At 36.6% G+C, this 17,047-nt stretch overlaps 1 pseudogene; it reads right to left on the reverse strand.

Annotated features, from left to right (window-relative positions):
• Positions 1-509: 509 nt before the first annotated feature.
• Positions 510-14,358, reverse strand: LOC145030435 (general transcription and DNA repair factor IIH subunit TFB4-like; annotated as a pseudogene).
• Between the last annotated feature and the right edge of the window lie 2,689 nt (positions 14,359-17,047).

Here is a 17,047-nt window from a genome sequence, read left to right on the forward strand (position 1 = left end):
AAATTGAGGGTCCTACTGGTCAAATAATATATAGCAATAATTCGTGATGATGATGAAATGTTTGTCAACATATTTCCAGCCATTAGTGATTTGTTTTGTATATAAGAAAGTCTAAGAGTAATAAAAAATAACTAAATACTATGATGTTTATTGTAGGAATTGTCACAGACAAAGAGTAAGTACAAAGCTTCAAACCAAAGAGATCATGATCATACTTACAACCAAGCATTTTTAACTTTTTTATAACAAGCGTTTAGACAAGTTGAGGCTGATAAGGGAACCATTATATCCAAGACTTTAACTTTATATCTTGTTTTTCTTTTTCATTATTATTGTTATTTATTACAGATATGAACGTTTTGTTATTCTATTAGAGATGATGTTATGAATTTAATAGCTTTATTTTAGGATTGGATAACCGAGTGTTATAACCACAACCAGAAACAAAACAACTTGTTGGCATTGAACCTTACCTTTTACACTTCATAATGAATGAGAATAAACATTATTCACCCACAAATTGAACATTTCTTGTGATTCTTACAGAAAATAGACAGACAAACAGAACAAATATACCCCCTGTTGATTGTGTTTTTGTGACCACAACATCTGCAAAAGTATTGGTAAGTCTTATAGTAAAACTTAATTTGTATCACATAATAATAGTAATATATAAAACCAACTTATAAAGCCCGAAAATCTACATCAACAGGCTTTGGGAGTTATAAGAAGCTGCGGGAATGCAAATTTGTCGCAAAATCTGTTTGCATGCAAACAAAACAAATTATTAATGACTATAAAGTTATATATTGTTGTAAAACTAGTGTAATTTTTTCTTTTCATATGAAAATATTATTACTGAAGAGGGAATAGAAGTCACATACTGTTAGATATTGGAGCAGTCCATCCAGCTGTTGCGGCTTTAGATAAACACCTCCAGTGATATAAGAAGCCTGTCACCCATATATTAATAATAAACAATTAATTATTATACCAATAAAAAGCTACACCAATTATAAAATATAAATCTATGTGCCACCTGTTGCAGGAATGCAGAATGTCGTTGTGCCCCAGACACAGGAATCTATAGGCACCATTGATCTTTGAGCAGAAAAAATGAATTCATAATAGCAACATATCTGTGAAATATATAAAATCTTTTTGAGTAATCATAATGACAAAATGAAAATGAAAAAAAAAAAGTTTGTAGACATAATGTCTAGGTCCATCTTGTGATCCATGCAAACACAAAATACGTAATCATTTATTGGTGATTGGAAGGTAATTTTTATATCATAAAGTATTTACGTAATGGATTTAGCATTGATGAATGCACAAGAACTAACCAAGGTGGTGAATGAAGCAATCCAAAACGAAATACTCGTTGTATGTCTAATCATTGTTGTTATTTTTGACAATCTTGTCAGATATTAAACATAAATGGGTCAAATGCAAGAAATAGCATCGTACTTTACTGATTTGTTTATAATACCATCCAACTTTCATTTTTTCCAGTTACAAAGTTGTACTTTGGCTATATGTCTAATTATCATTGTTATTTTAAACAATCTCCTCATATATTAATCATAAAAGTGTTCAATAAAAGAAATAGCAACGTACTTTCTTGGATTTGTTTACTATAGCAGCCTATTTTCATGTCTTCCTATGACACATTCTACCTAATTATATCAATATCAATGTCAATTGCACTGCTATAATGGGGTAGATTTTTCAAAGTATGATATCGTAATAAAAAAATTAAAGAACAATGCTATATTTTGGTAGAGTTTTAAATGTATAAAAGATTGTACTCTAAAAAAGCCACTAAGTTATAGCACTGTACTTTCATTTTTTTTTTCTTATTAGCACATTATTTTATGAAAATCTACCTAATGATAGCATTGTAATTATTATTTTTTTTTATTATTAGGACTTTGTACTATGAGAAGTCTACCCAATTATAGCACTATACTTTTTTTTTCTCTTAATAGGATATTATACTCTGAGAAATTTACCCATGTATAGCATTATTTTGTCTATTAATAGGACATTGTACTCTGAGAAGTATATCCAATTATAGCATGTCACTTTTGCATTTTCATTCTTTTTCCTTATTAAGACACTATACTCTGAGAAACCTACCTAATTATAACACTGTACTTTTTTTCTTATTAGGATGTTGTACAATGATATCCTCTTCCAATTATCACTTACTACCTTCATTATTTTTCTTATTAAGATATTATACTCAGAGGAAAATACCAAACTATAGCATTCTTCTTTCAATTTTTTCTTATTATTACATCATACTAATAAAATCTACCCAATTATAGCATTGTAGTATTGTACTTTCCTTTTTTCTTATTAGGACATTATACATTGGAAAAGCTACAATGACGTACTATAAATAAATGGAAGTAGTATGCTATAATGTAACGTCTGTGTTTCTGGGCCTGTCATTAATGATGATATAATAGTCTATGTTAACCTTTGTAACCCGTTTTGAAATAATAGAAGTGTATTGTTTGAGTATTATGTGTTTTGTGCTTAATTGCTTAATTATGTGGTTTGATTAATTAAGAATAAAAATAAGCATCAAAATTTAAGTGTAAAATAAACTTGATATCTTTAGATAATGTTGTAGTAGTTGAAATGAGGTTTTCGAAGATATAAAGAATGCCAAAATCCGAGTTATAACGAAGAAGTTATTACCTGTCGAAGTTTCGCGACAGAACCGGCAACGCTGAATGACGTAAAAAGTGAAATTTACGTTAGAGCGATATTTAGCCTTAGTGATCTAAACGAGAATCGAAGATCTCGTTGTTAGTATCGAAGCGATAAAAAGTTAGGTGAGAACGGACGTCAAACGAAGAAGTTATGAATTTATAACGGAATTTTCTGTCCCGGCCTATTAAAAATAAAGTCAAAATTAGCCGACGGAGTCTAAACGAAAGTTGTAGAGCGTAGTCTCACCTTCGCGTGGATATAAAGAACGTCGAAAACGGAGTTCGTATGAAGAAGATATGAATTTTCGAAGTTTATTAAATAATTAATAATTAAATTTAATTATTAAATCCGGCATTATCCGAAGAGGAGTCACCGTACTCATCCAAAGTACACCCAACGTACTAGCGTACGCCCCGCGTACAGCGAAGCATGACACGCCTCGCACTCAAGTTCTTCGGATGACGCATGCAGTGACGAATTCGGAGGCTTACGCCCCGCGTAAGGCAGTACGCCCCGCATACTCCGAGGCTCCAGCCTCCTATATATAGGATGTGAGGCTGCCGAGTTCCTTTGCTATTTTTCTCTCTTCTCTCTCCCGTTTTGCATCGATTTGCGTGCTAGAAGTATCCCGAAACCCCGGTAATATTCCCAAGTCCCGAAGCAAGTCCCGAGATCCCGAAGATCCCGAGAAGTGCGGTTCCCGAGCCGAAGCTCTACCCGCGAGAAGTTCGATTTTTGTGAAGATCTTCCAGATCTGATGAGGATTTCTACTTCTACGAGCCGTAGTGTTGTCCGATCATCTTCTGATCAAGTGAGTGTGTAGTTACTTTCTTCTAACGCATAATTATGAAGTATTTTATACGAAATACGTGTTATGTGTATATTTTGTTGTTATGTGTGTGAATGTATATTCACTTTCTTCTATCTTATAGATCTGATTATTTCCCAATGAAATACGTGTTATGTGGGTGTGCCTCATCTGTTATATGGAAAATGTATTGATTGAGCATGCTATACAAGTTTTGAAACTATGTATAAAAATGTATGTTTTATCTACTAATATGTTGGGTAGAACATGGGTAGATAGTTGGTGTGTAATAAACAGATGAGAGGCCTCGATGTTGTTTTGATCCAGTCATCTAGCGGAATTTAGATGATGACCACAGACTTTTCTAAACAGTCCAGTGGAACGCTAGCAGGCTCATAACCTGTATGTGTTAATGAACTTGGGTGTTCATTCGTTGTATTCCATCCCCCTCATGGTTTCCTTATTTGACTTATATTGCTGAGGAACCCCTGAAGCATGTGTTGTCACCCCGATGAAATATTCTTAGACTAGGTCCCTTGTGTTAGTTATTTTAGGGACATAAAGTGAAAATAACGGGAATGGGTAATTGGGTTATTGTTGGTTGATGAAAATTAAGTTAATTATTTATTGTGGGTTGAAAACCCTATATGCTCACCAGGCTCCGAAGCCCGACCCACTCAGTTTTATTTGTATTACAGGAAGTGGCGCGAGGGCGTAAGATGGATGAACCATCAAGTTGTTTTGTTTACAAGTCTGTATATGTATATATTTGTTGAATGACTTGTAATGTTATCGTTTATGCTTATTGGTCTGTATCGGAACATGACACCCCGAGTTTTGATTATATAATGAAAATACATTTCTTTTATGAAATGCTTTGGTAAACATTGTTTTATCATGCTTTGTTTTTGGAAACAAATTCCGCAACTCTTTCAAATCAAAAGGATTTACTCTGAATTTATTTTAAAAGCATAAATGAAAAAAAATCGGTCTTTTCTGGCTAAGATTTTGGGGATGTCACAGTTGGTATCAGAGCATTAGTTTAAGCGAACTAGGAATTTGTAGGATTTCTAGACTTAAACTTAGAATGCTAAGTGGAATTTTGAGATGTGTGTTTGTTATATTTTCGACACGAGCACTAGTTTATTTTAGGAAAGTTGCCTAAAATACCAACTGTGACATCCCCAAATAATATCATAAAGTTGCCTAAAATACCAACAAATAACAAATAATACCATATATGATATTATTTGTTTGGATCTATGGTCTGTTGCCGATCGGATCTAGAAACTTTATGTGTGTAGGATTCTAAGCGTACGTCTACGATATTAGAACTAGCATGTAAACGTTTCGGAGTGATAACGATGATTTGAATATCTATCGTGAATGAGGATCTAATTTCACCTTATTCAGTGTGTAGATAAAAAATGGTGAGAACAAGAAGTGGAGTTGGAAATGCTGATGAAAACAGGAATCAACCACCAGTGATTGAGCAAAGACCTGTCGTAGCAGCAGCACCTGAGCCAATAACCATGGCTGGTGTGCAAATGATGATTCAAACAATGTTGGATCGTCAGATGGATGAAACTAGGCGGTTGCTTCAACAGAATCATGAAGAACTGTCAATTCGTGTGGAAGAGCCCGAATTAAATGACGGGCACTCGGAAGGTGGAAACTTCAGTGGGTCTGTTGGTCAAGCCAACCCACCGATAGTTAGGCAAGATAACCATGATGGAAGGAATGATGGAATGGGATGCAAGTACAAGGACTTTCTAACTTGCAAACCATCGACCTTCAATGGAAAGGAGGACCCGATAGGAGTGATGGATTGGATCTCTGAAATGGAGTTAGCCTTCATGACTTGTGGCTGCAGAGGCAAGTTGCAGACTATCTATGCAGTGCATCAATTCCGAGGTGGATCCGTTCGTTGGTGGAACACTCTAGGGAAGACTTTAAGCCCTAATGAGCCACTGCAATTGACATGGGCAGAATTCTTGGTGCAGTTCAAGCGCAAGTTCTGCTCGGCCCAAAATCTATTGGAACTAGAGAACAAGTTTATGATATTGATGAAAGGCAGCATGTCAGTTGATGAATACACTAATAACTTTACAGATAAGATGGAGTTTGCTTTGCGCATCGTTCCAAATGAGCTGACAAAGGTGGATCGGTATGCAAAGGGACTCCCATGAGAGTACGAGGTGCCAGTACGTCAGGCACATACTCTAGAGGCAACTATCTGGGCTGCCAAGTCTGTGGAGAACATGATTAAGGGGAGAACCACTTATAAGGTTGAAGTTGGTGAGAAGAGAAAGTTTGAGGGAACATCTGGTTCCGGTAAGAGAAGCAAATTTTCGAAATCTGATTCGAAAAAGTTTTGAGGAAAAGGAGGCGAAGCGAAGTGGTGTGGTAAGTGTAAGAAAAAATACTTTGGGAAATGTAGCGACGATGTAACCTGCTACAAGTGTGGAAAGGTTGGACATTTTGCCAATGAATGTCCGAACAACAAAAGGATGTGTTTTGGTTGTAATGAAGAGGGGCACATTTTGAAGGACTGTCCGAAGAAGAAGGAGGCAGCTAAGCCCAACATTCCACCAAAGCCGAAGGCGAGAGCATTCCAGATGACACTGGAAGCTGCTAAAGATGAAGCTGATGTCGCTTCAGGTACCTTTCTCGTAAACACATTGCCTGCCTAAATTTTATTTGATTCTGGAGCCAACTACTCCTTTATATCGCATGAATCTGGTAGAAAAACTAGCTTTGCCTGTTGATAGACTAGATAATGCTTTATTAGTCGAAGTTGCTAGTGGCAAGTTTGTACCTGTTAGCCATCGTATGAAAAAAAAATTAATCGACCTTAATGGGAATAAATTTCACGAAGAATTATTACCTATCAAACTTAATGGTTTCGACGTCGTTCTGGGAATGGATTGGCTTAGCGCCAATGACGCCGAAATTTTATGCAAGAAGAAGATAGTTAAAGTTAACCCGCCTGGGAAAGATTCGTTTATGGTGTATGGGGACAAACGCCGAGTGAATTTTGGAATCATTTCCCTAATGAAAGCCAGAAAGTGTTTGACCAAGGGATGTACATCATATTTAGCATTCGTGATTGATGCTAAGAAGGAAAAGAAGGTGATGCAGAGAATTCCAGTGGTGTGTGATTATCCGGAAGTGTTTCCTGAAGATCTTCCTGGATTACCGCCTGATCGACAAGTGGAATTCTGTATTGACTTGTTACCAGGAACAACGCCAATTGCAAAAGCACCTTATCGATTAGCATCGACGGAGATGAAGGAATTGATGATGCAACTTCAGGAGTTATTGGACAAAGGTTTCATTAGACCTAGTTCATCACCCTGGGGAGCTCCAATGTTATTCGTGAAGAAGAAAGATGGAAGCATGAGGATGTGCCTTGATTACCGAGAGCTGAATAAGGCAACAATAAATAATAGATATCCGTTGCCGAGGATTGATAACATATTCAATCAACTACAAGGTTCAAGTTATTTTTCAAAGATCGACCTAAGGTCAGGATATCATCAGCTGAAAGTAAAAGAGCAGGATATAGAGAAGACTGCATTCAGAACCTGATATGGACACTACGAGTTTTTGGTTATGTCGTTTGGACTAACCAATGCTCCAGCAGCATTCATGGATTTAATGAACAGAATTTGTAATCCGTTCCTTGATAAATCTGTGATAGTGTTCATAGATGACATTCTGATTTACTCAAAAAGCCAGGAGGAGCATGGCAGACACTTGCGAGAAGTGTTAGAAGTCTTGAAGAAGGAGAAGTTGTATGCTAAGTTCTCCAAATGTGATTTTTGGATTCGTGAAGTCCAATTCTTGGGTCACGTGTTCAACCAAGAACAGATAATGGTTGATCCAGCAAAGATTGAAGCTGTAATGAAGTGGGAACAACCGAAAAGTCCCACGGATATCCGAAGCTTTTTAGGATTAGCCGGATATTACCGAAGGTTTATCCAAGGTTTTTCTTCGATTGCTACTCCATTGACAACTTTGACCCACAAAGGAGCTCTTATGCTTGGAGTGAGAAGCATAAAGAAGCATTTGAGAAGCTAAAGAAGAAGCTATGCGAGGCACTGATACTTTCTCTACCCGATGGAGTTGAAGACTTCGCTATTTATAGAGATGCGTCTGGTGTTGGATTGGGTTGTGTTTTAACCCAAAGAGAAAAGGTGATAGCATATGCGTCTCGACAGCTGAAGGAGCATGAAAAGAATTACCCGACTCATGATTTGGAGTTGGCAGCGGTAGTTTTCGCTCTGAAAATATGGAAGCATTACCTCTATGGCACGAAGTGCAAACTTTTTACTGATCATAAGAGTCTCCAATATCTCTTTAATTAGAAGGAATTGAATATGAGGAAACTACGCTGACTGGAATTACTCAAGGACTACGACTGTGAGATACTTTACCATCCCAGTAAAGCTAATGTAGTTGCTGATGCTCTCAGTCGGAAAGTCAATCTTGAAAGGAAAAGGCCAAGAGCGTTGAGAATTGAAGTTGTCTCAACCATTGTGGAAAGTATAAAGAAAGCTCAAGAGGAAGCTTTTGAAAAGAATGACCGAAAGGAGGAAAGTTTGGGCAAAACATTGGTTTTCGGTGTAAACAGTCATGGACTGAAGGTGTTCCAAGATCGGATTTGGATACCTAAGACAGGAGGAGTCAGAAATCTTCTGATGGAAGAAGCTCACAAGACCATGCACTCGATTCATCTCGGTAGCACTAAAATGTATAGGGACCTGAAACCTTACTATTGGTGGCCGACGATGAAGCTTGACATCGCGAAGTATGTGGCGGAGTGTGTGACTTGTGCGAGAGTCAAGACACATCATCAGAAACCGTACGGGAGTTTAGAACCATTGCCTGTGCCTATGGGTAAGTGGGAAGACATTGCTATGGATTTTGTCACTAAACTGCCTAGAACAAAGAATGGTCACGACATGATTTGGGTGGTCGTTGATCGATTCACTAAGAGTGTGCATTTCATAGTAGTCAAGGAGAAATGGTCTATGGAAAAGCTTGCAAATTCTTACGTGAAAGAAATTGTGAGGCTTCACGGTGTTCCGTTAACGATTGTATCGGATCGTGATATCTGTTTCACCTCAAGGTTTTGGAAAAGTCTACAAGAGGAAATGGGTACTAAGTTATGTTTAAGTACAGCTTACCATCCGCAGACTGATGGTCAGAGTGAAAGAACGATACAAACACTTGAAGATATGCTAAGAGCATGTACCTTGGAATTCCTAGGTAACTGGGATGAACATTTACCATTGGTAGAATTTTCATACAATAATAGTTTTCACTCGAGCATTAAGATGGCACCTTATCAAGCTTTGTACGGACAGAAGTGTTGTACGCCGTCTTGTTGGCTTGAGGTTGGGGAAAAGAAGTTTATGGGACCGGAGATGGTTCATCAAACTGCTGAAAAGTTGAAAATAATTAGGGAAAGAATGTTAGCAGCTTAGGATCGTCAAAAGAGCTATGCTGACAAAAAGTGAAGACCGATGACTTTTGAAGTTGGGGATTCGGTTTTGCTTAAAGTCTCGCTGTGGAAGGGACTTATAAGATTTGGAAAAAGGGGAAAATTAAGTCCAAGGTTTATTGGATCGTTTAAAGTTCTTCAGAGGATTAGGAACCAAGCTTACAAGCTCGAACTACCAGAAGAACTGAATGGAATTCATAACACTTTTCATGTATGTTATTTACGAAAGTTCACGGGGGAAGTTCCCGACATGATTCCACTTTCGGAGTTGAGAATCGATGAGAAAAAAAGGTTGATTGAAGAACCAGAGGCAATCGTTGACCGAAAGACTAAGAAGTTGCGACGCAAGATGGTCGAGTTAGTGCTTGTCCGATGGAAACACACGAATGGGTCGAATCTCACCTGGGAGACGGAGAGTGACATGATGGGTCGCTATCCGCATTTGTTTGTTGATGTGTGATTCTGGAGATAAAATCATTCTAAGGTGGAGAGAATTGTAACGCCTGTGTTTCTGGGCCTGTCATTAATGATGATATAATAGTCTAGGTTAACCTTTGTAACCCGTTTTGAAATAATATAAGTGTATTGTTTGAGTATTATGTGTTTTGTGCTTAATTGCTTAATTATGTGGTTTGATTAATTAAGAATAAAAATAAGCGTCAAAATTTAAGTGTAAAATAAACTTGATATCTTTAGATAATGTTGTAGTAGTTGAAACGAGGTTTCCGAAGATATAAAGAATGCCGAAATCCGAGTTATAACGAAGAAATTATGACCTGTCGAAGTTTCGCGACAGAACCGGCAACGCTGAATGACGTAAAAAGTGAAATTTATGTTAGAGCGATATTTAGCCTTAGTGATCTAAACGAGAATCGAAGATCTCGTTGTTAGTATCAAAGCGATAAAAAGTTAGGCGAGAACGAACGTCAAACGAAGAAGTTATGAATTTATAACGGAATTTTCTGTCCCGGCCTATTAAAAATAAATAATAAAAATAAAGTCAAAATTAGCCGACGGAGTCTAAACGAAAGTTGTAGAGCGTAGTCTCACCTTCGCGTGGATATAAAGAACGTCAAAAACGGAGTTCGTATGAAGAAGATATGAATTTTCGAAGTTTATTAAATAATTAATAATTAAATTTAATTATTAAATCCGGCATTATCCGAAGAGGAGTCACGTGACTCATCCAAAGTACGCCCAACGTACTAGCGTACGCCCCGCGTACAGTGAAGCATGACACGCCTCGCACTCAAGTTCTTCGGATGACGCATGCAGTGACGAATTCGGAGGCTTACGCCCCGCGTACTCCGAGGCTCCAGCCTCCTATAAATAGGATGCGAGGCTGCCGAGTTCCTTTGCTGCTTTTCTCTCTTCTCTCTCCCGTTTTGCATCGATTTGCGTGCTAGAAGTATCCCGAAACCCCGGTAATATTCCCAAGTCCCGAAGCAAGTCCCGAGATCCCGAAGATCCCGAGAAGTGCGGTTCCCGAGCCGAAGCTCTACCCGCGAGAAGTTCGATTTTTGTGAAGATCTTCCAGATCTGCTGAGGATTTCTACTTCTACGAGCCGTAGTGCTGTCCGATCATCTTCTGATCAAGTGAGTGTGTAGTTACTTTCTTCTAACGCATAATTATGAAGTATTTTATACGAAATACGTGTTATGTGTATATTTTGTTGTTATGTGTGTGAATGTATATTCACTTTCTTCTATATGCTCACCAGGCTCCGAAGCCCGACCCACGTTTTATTTGTATTACAGGAAGTGGCGCGAGGGCGTAAGATGGATGAACCATCAAGTTGTTTTGTTTACAAGTCTGTATATGTATATATTTGTTGAATGACTTGTAATGTTATCGTTTATGCTTATTGGTCTGTATCGGAACATGACACCCCGAGTTTTGATTATATAATGAAAATACATTTCTTTTATGAAATGCTTTGGTAAACATTGTTTTATCATGTTTTGTTTTTGGGAACAAATTCCGCAACTCTTTCAAATCAAAAGGATTTACTCTGAAATTATTTTAAAAGCATAAATGAAAATCGGTCTTTTCTGCCCGAGATTTTGGGGATGTCACATATAACACCCAAATCAATGAAACTACATTGCTATTTCTTGCATTTGACCCAACATAAAGTAAGATGAACACACAAGATTGTGCAAATCATCAAAGGATACAACAAAGTACCATTGAAACAGACCCTGAAAGCAATGAAGACCCAATCCCATCAACCGATTCTTCCTTATTAAGCTCCTCATTTTTAACTACAACCTCCTCTACATTTTGCAACAATATCTCAGCTCTCTGGTTTCCATGCCCCAATGAAGAATTTAAATGTAATCACAAGAGTTAAAGCCAGTTGTTATCACCATGACTTGATTCAGTTGATTTAGTAGAATAATTGAGTTCAAGAACAAAAGAACCTACATTAAATTAAAAAGTGAAGTAGTGAGGACAACATTTATGAATTTTTTGTTTCACATGAGTTGTTCGAGTTTCATATTTTTAAGGGTTAAAAGAAAGTACATTGCTATTTTTTGAAAGAAAAAAAAATATTAGTGTATTATATTAAAAGACTAATATGAAAAGATTGTGTTTACTTGAGCTAGGAACTTGGAGAATGAGAAAGGATTAGCAGTTGAGCTTCGAACTTAGAGAATGAAGCAACGGATTTGTGTCTATTAAAACCATTTGCAAGCTTGCATTATCTTTGATTTAAGTATGGATTAGATTATTAATGATAGCTATATAATGAAAATGAGTTAGAATATAAAAATGATTATAGACATATACATTTACATGACTACTTCTTACATAATTTGTAATTACAATTATATATTGAAGGGGTATTCTGTTTGGGAGGATTACTGGATGGTGTTGGGTTAAAATATGGTTTATACTTTGCTTTTCAGGGCAATTATATTTTCTGTAATATTTTATAAGTTTACAGTCAGGTTTACGGCCAGGGAGGTGTTTACGGCCGTAAACAGGTTTACGGCCCTGCCGTAAACCCATTTATGGCCCGACCGTAAACCCATTTACGGCCCATGTTCACCAAGCCCATATTCCCTAGTATATATATAGGTGTTAGAGTTGAGGAGTGGAGATTGATGAACGTGAGAAGAGAGAAACTAGAGAGCATTTTGTGAGTGTGAATCTTTTGTATCCGGATTTTCATTCTAATCAATTCATACATAGATTCATCATATTCTTCTTCTCATTCTCTTCTATTTGATCTGACTTCATCCGTTTGATTGGGATTCTGCACCATCAAACGGATCTGATTGATACACATGCAAATTAGGGACTTACAATTGGTATCAGAGCTTGGTTGTATCAGACAATTTTGTCAGATTTGGAGCATTATTTGATCTTATTTTCAAAATATTTTTACGTTTTTGGATAGATCTCTGAAAAATAAGGGGGGTTTCTTCTTTGCATTTTTCATAAAAAATGGTTTTTGATCGAGTTTTAGAGAAAAAAATGGATGAAAAACGTCGTTTTTTTAAGGGTTTACGGCCGTAAACAGCTTGCGGCTAGGGTTCTAGAGTTTGCGGCCTCGGTTGGGAGTATACGGCTAGGCTCAGTGGCCGGCTAAGCAGCAGCTCGCATCAGCACCTTCATAAAAAAAAATCAGAAAGGAATTGAGGATGCCCAGGATCAAAACCAAGAAACCAAGACCTCTAGTTCATCTATTCACGCACTAGACCAGTTGAACCAAGGAACAACTTGTAACAAGTCTTTCGATTTTTATTCATAAACACTTCCTGTCGCAGCAAGTTTTTTATTTTTAACACTTTCAACCCAAAATTCAATTCGTTTTTAATTTTAAATTCCTTTTTCATCCAAAATTAAAAAATATATATATAAAAAAATAAAAATAAAATAATAATAATAATAATAATAATAATAAATTAATTAATTAATTAAATTAAAGTTCATAAATAAAATTATATTTTATTTTTTGACTTTTATTTTTTAACTTTTGACCTTAAATTTTTACTTTGACTTCCAAGTTTGACCTTTAACTTTGAACTTTGACTTTTTTGTTTAACTTTTAAATTTTCAAATTTAGCTTTTCGGTTTGACTTTTAAGTTTGAAATTCAAGTTTGACTTTTGAGTTTAACTTTTTAAATTTGACTTTTAAGGTTGACCTTTAAGGTTTATAGTCAAAGGGCCTTCTTTTAAATTTTAGTTTGACTTTTAAGTTTGATTTTGGTTTCTAGTTGTGCTTTTTAATTGATTTTAAGGTCTACGAGTGAGTTGAAAACATGAAAGAGACTCGTCAAGATATGTTAAGACAAAATTTCAACATTTTCGACTATATCCCTGGAGAAACCCTCGAAACTCAGTTGCAGCGATTTACTACACTTACTACTGAGATGAATATAGCTGGGATCTTCTTGTCTAAGTTTGAGATAAACAAAAAGCTACTGAATTCACTTCCGAAATCGTAGGATATGAACGTAGCTATCATCAAGAAGACAAAAGATCTCAGTCATCTTAGTCTTGCTGATGTAATTAAAGAACTTGATGCTTTAAAGTGTAGAAAAAAAAATGAGTTCTGAAAACATTCTCGTCACTAAAGTTACATGTACTCCAGCTTGTGAATCTATGATTAAATTATTTCGGGAACAAATTGATTTATTAAAAAGAGAAGTTGAGGACCTGAGATATGAAGGATATCAACTCAGGAAAGGACAGAAACGCCTGAAGGCTGAATTAGAAGCAAAAACCAAAGACTTTAGGAAGCTTCAGGAAGAGTATAGCAACAAGTGTGAAAATTATGACTATATTAAGAGACAACTTATTGTTGTAACTAAAGAACTTGAGACATTGAAAATTAAGTGTGGAAAAACAGATGTTAGTTTCAAAAATTATATTGCGTCAAGTCAGACAGTCGAGTCCTTATTTGAAACCCAATTAAAATTTAAAGATAATCAAAACAAGGGTCTAGGGTATGATAGTGTTCCTCTTCCTTTCAATCATAACTACACATCCATCCCTATGACACATGAAGAAATTGCCAGGGAGGCACATATTCAATATGGCAAACGAGCTGGATTTGTGTTAGGAGGAGTTATTAATGTTAAAAATACTAATGTTTCTACTTCATGTGGAGGTAAAGTAGTAGAAGATGAGAACAAAGAGAGCACTACTGAACAAACCAATGACTCTTCAAACTCAGAATCTGTTGCTTCGAATTTCGTTACTCCTAACAAACCTGCCGTTGAGAAATATAGGCCTCCAATTCCAGCGTAACAGAATGCTTGTTTCAAGTGTGCGTGTAGGAAAAGCAAGAGACAAGGCATGGATACGTCACCAGGTGAAGGAAGAAATAACTTCACAGTGAAGAAAAAGACTTGTTTTCACTATGGAACACCTGTACACATTGCCCGAAACTATCCAAATCGCGCATACGTTCCTTACTGCGCACAAGGATGGCAAAACGCGCCAAGTGGGAGACACTTCAAAAGAAATCCTTCAAGGTCACGTTCAGACAATGGTGACTGGAATGCGCAGAACGTCAAGAATCAAACCCACAAGGCCAAGAATTTGAATCTCAAGGGTATGAAGGAAATGTCGGCCAAAAAGTCCAATCCAAGAGATGCACCAGTGAAACCAAGATTGGCTAGGTCAAAGTCATCTCAACGTCCGACTTCAAGTTCCAAATCAAGTGCCGAGACAACCATCGGATCGAACAAGAAATGGGTTAAACCCAAATATAGATGGGTACCAAAGGTGAAAACTCCTAAATCTTCTAATGACTCTAATATTTCATCGTCTTCTATTTGTGATCAGCAGGATATGTCATGGGAGAGAGTATCGTGCAAGGATGAAAAAGGTCGTCCCAATTCCAAAATGGATCGGGTTCCAAAGACCAACTGATCCCTCTCTGTGTCGGAGCAGCTATGGAGGCATATTATCAGACTTCGGTTTGTTGGTAGTGGCTGCTCCTGGCATATGATTGGGGACATCTCTCAACTGTACAACACTCAGAACATTATTTGAGAGTATGTGTCCTTTGTGGGAAGGGAGAAAGGAAGGGATCACTCATGGGGTTAGTACTTAACGATGTGAAGAATTTTTGGATCTGTTCTGAGATTATGTGTGTTGTTCTCAGACCTTCTAGATGCAAATTCAATTGGTGACTTACGGTTTGAATTTTCTTCTCTATACTCCTGAGTTTTTCTTAAGCTGATTCGATTTAAAGAATAATTTTTGTTTTAGGATAGTTTAAATCTGTGCATTCAGTTTCGTTTCTCTCCTTGCACAAATTTAGGGGGAGAAATAAAAACAAAACAAAAATTAGAAAATTTTAATTAAAAAAAATCCAAAAACATTAGAAAATCATAAAATCAAAAATATGGTGTTAATGGAATGTGCTTGCATGAGATGTTTTGGGAAGTGATATAATCATGTGATAACAGGCAATTTGAATCTGTGTAAGGGACTGAATCTGAATTGTCTAGGCTCTGTGTTCGATGCGCTCGTAGGCACGAAAGATTTTAAATGGACTTGACTAGGAGGATTTAAAACTTAAGAAATTCAAGGACTTGACAAACATTAACCTAGTTAGATCCGTTTAACCTGACAATACGATGCTAGGATACGTTGAGCAAGGAGATATACATGAGAATCTATCGGTCACACTAAATAAGAAATTCAAGGACTTGACAAACATTGACCTAGTTAGATCCGTTTAGCCTGACAATACGACGCTCGGATAGGTTGAGCAGGGAGATATACATGAGAATCTATCGGTCACACTAAATAACCCGTATCTAGAACTGTTGATTCACTTTTCCTCGATGTGCAATTCCGGTTGGATGGGGTGACTGGGGAATTCCGATAAATTAGGTACGTAGAAGGTTATTTTCTTTCTTTCTGTCTGTTAGTAATATGTTGTGTCCTCTACGTGATCGGGAGATCCGACCTGGACTGTAACATATGTAACTTTATTTCTCTGCATCTTTTATCTATGCAATTCTTTCTATCTGTTAGCCATATATTGTCTCCTCTACGTGACTCAAAATCCGACCTGGTACACAATATATGCACCATTCTCTTCTCAATCCTTCTAAAACTTCAATTAGTCATATGTTTCATCCTTTGCGTGATTGGAAGAGATCCGACCTGGATGTACAACATATGCATTCTAAATCTATCTTCTCTCTTAATAATTTTCTGCTCACCCGGTGTAAAGAGTATTTTGGAAGTCCTTGATGGCTGGGGCATGCCAGGAAGCGGGAAACACATTCTAGTACAATTAAAATTGAACACATACAGGTTGTCTGTAGATCTCGCTGCTCAATTTAGGTGGACAACAATATTCCTGGTCGTAGTCAGTTAAATGGTCATAAGAAAATTTTATTTAATAATTAGGGCCAATCATGATAGTAAAGAGTTATAATCATTTATATGTATATGTATCATGTCATTGGTAAATTGTCCAAAAATTGTCACAAACTTTTCGTGTTTAAGTGGACCACAATACTGACGATCGATCAAACGAAGGTGTGAAGATAAGGGTACCGATAAGTGGAATAAGGCTGTCCAACAACTTTGATCCCAAATCACTCTAAAAGTTAGCTATTATTTTTGTTTTTGTTAAGTTTGTTCATAGTGGTCTTCTAATTTAAATATAAGGAGGAAAATTTAAAAAAAACAAAAAAACAAACAAACAAACAAACAAACAAACAAAAATCAGAAAATTCAAAATCAAAAATAGTGTTATTTCTGTTATATTTCTTTTTCAGAAAATATAAAAAATCCAAAAATATTTTTGTTTTGTTTTAATTTATGTGCTAAGTTTTCCTTTAGTTTTGTTTTGTCTTGAAAAGTGATTTCAGGTATAGATGAGACTCATGGAGTTTGTGTTGAAGATTTCTGAGCCACAGCTTCATCCGTGAGCATCGAAGAATTCTCATTCGAAGGAGCCAGAAATGAAGATTATTCTTCCAACATTCAATCCTTCAACCCCAGAAGCATGGAGAAGCT

The sequence above is a fragment of the Lactuca saligna genome, chromosome 2, assembly GCF_052625555.1.
Source record: "Lactuca saligna cultivar CGN05327 chromosome 2, ASM5262555v1, whole genome shotgun sequence".
Taxonomy (NCBI): Eukaryota; Viridiplantae; Streptophyta; class Magnoliopsida; order Asterales; family Asteraceae; genus Lactuca; species Lactuca saligna.